Below are 2,201 nucleotides of genomic sequence, written 5' to 3'. Positions count from 1 at the left end.
TATCAGGCTCCCTGCTCGGCGGGAAGCCTGCTTCTCCCTCTCCCACTCCCCCTGTTTGTGTTCCCTCTCTCGCTGTGTTTCTCTCTGTCAAATAAATAAATAAAATATTTAAAACAAAAAACAAACAACAACAAAAAAAACCAATTGTGATCCAAGCCCTTACAAAGTAATAATCCCACCTTTATTCCTTATTTTAACAGTGGTGTTTGTTTCCTTAGCATGTTTTGTTTTTCTTTCTCTCTTCCTTCCTTTCTTTTTCTTTCTTTCCCTCCTTTTCTTTCCTTCCTTCTTCCTTTTATTTATTTTTTTTATTTTTTAAAGATTTTATTTATTTATTCATGAGAGACAGAGAGAGAGAGAGAGAGAGAGGCAGAGGGAGAAGCAGGCTCCCAAGGAGCAGGGAGCCCGATGCCGGACTCAATCCCAGGACCCTGAGATCATGACCTGAGCCGAAGGCAGACGCTTAACCATCTGAGCCACCCAGGCGCCCCCCCCCTTTTTTTTTTTTAAACATAGAGCCTTCTCATGAACTGAACAGGCTTCTTTTATGGCCATCCATGAAGAAGGATGACATCTCCCTTCCTCATCCCCACAAGAAAAAACTGAGAAAATAAAAAAGCATTATTTTTAAGCATCAAGAAAAACTGTGAAATATCATTATTAAAAATAACTCTACTGCAGGAGACTTTAAGATTTCACTTAATTCCCTGCCCATATATAGAAATCACCTAATATAAAAGAAATTAATTTTTGCTTTTGTTTTGTTTTTCATCTCTAGAACTAAACACAAGCGTTAGCATTCTTTTTTTAAAGATTTATTTATTTTAGAAAGGGGGGGCAGAGGGAGAGAGAGAATCTTGAGCAGACTCCCCACTGACCCCAGAGCCTGAGGTGGGGCTTGACGGGGCTCGCCAGGGGCTGGACCACGGGGCTTGATCTCACCACCCAGAGATCATGACCTGAGCAGAAATCAAGAGTCAGACACTTAACCAACTGAGCCACCCAGGTGCCGCAAGGTTTAGCATTCTTTTTTTTTTTTTTTAAAGATTTTATTTATTTATTTGAGAGAGAATGAGAGACAGAGAGCATGAGAGGGAGGAGGGTCAGAGGGAGAAGCAGACTCCCCGCTGAGCAGGGAGCCCGATGCGGGACTCGATCCTGGGACTCCAGGATCATGACCTGAGCCGAAGGCAGTCGCTTAACCAACTGAGCCACCCAGGCGCCCCAAGGTTTAGCATTCTTAATGCCAGCAGTTCTTACCCTTAGCTGCTACTGGAATCACCTGTAGATGCTTAAGTCAAACCCCATACCAGAATCTCTGAGGTGTGGGGCCAAAGCACCAGGTTTTTAAAGCTCTCAAAGTGCAGCCAAAATTGAGAACTATTAGTCTAATTAGTTTGCTCTTTAGCTTTTATGACAATGGATTTAGTCACCTATTAGTCAAAATGCATTTGCTTTCCAGTTTACTTTTCAAGGATTTTAAAATCTTGACTGGAAACTGTGACAATTTAGTTAATTTTTCTTTTTTTAAGATTTTATTTATTTGATAGAGAGAGACACAGCAAGAGAGGGAACACAAGCAGGGGGAGTGGGAGAGGGAGAAGCAGGCTCCCCACTGAGCAGGGAGCCCAACGCGGGGCTCGATCCCAGGACCCTGGGATCATGACCTGAGCCGAAGGCAGACGCTTAACGACTGAGCCACTCAGGCGCCCACCCTCTATTTAATGTTTTAATCTTTCATGTTTTTCTTATGCCAGACTCTGACCTAAAAGTGCCATTGTCCATTCTTAGTAGAGTTAATTCCTTCCAATAGAAGTTCAATGGAAGTACCTCCCAAATAAATATCCAGTTTTTGTACAACTTAAGGTTTTGAAAAGGGAGAGTGTGTATGTGTATGTATGTGTGTATGTGTGTGTGTTGGGTTGGTGAGGGCCTTTACATAACAGTATTTAAGACTTCACATTTTTACAAACATTTCATTTGCTTTTTACTTTAGCGTTCTGTAAAGTACCATATTTGATAAGTAAATGAGGAAACTAATGCTCCAAATTAAGTGGGCTGCCCAAGGGTCACATAACTTGTTTTCCTTAGTATAGGCTGCTCAAAATACCATTAGTCATTTAGTTACCAAACACTGGCATTCACACAGTTTCACAAGAAGGGAACATGTTGTAACATATTGAATGCAGAAGTAGAAATAT

This window comes from Neomonachus schauinslandi, chromosome 2 (genome assembly GCF_002201575.2).
Source record: "Neomonachus schauinslandi chromosome 2, ASM220157v2, whole genome shotgun sequence".
NCBI classification, from domain to species: domain Eukaryota; kingdom Metazoa; phylum Chordata; class Mammalia; order Carnivora; family Phocidae; genus Neomonachus; species Neomonachus schauinslandi.
The sequence above is the reverse complement of the archived record's forward strand: the minus strand, read 5'-3'. Positions refer to the sequence as shown.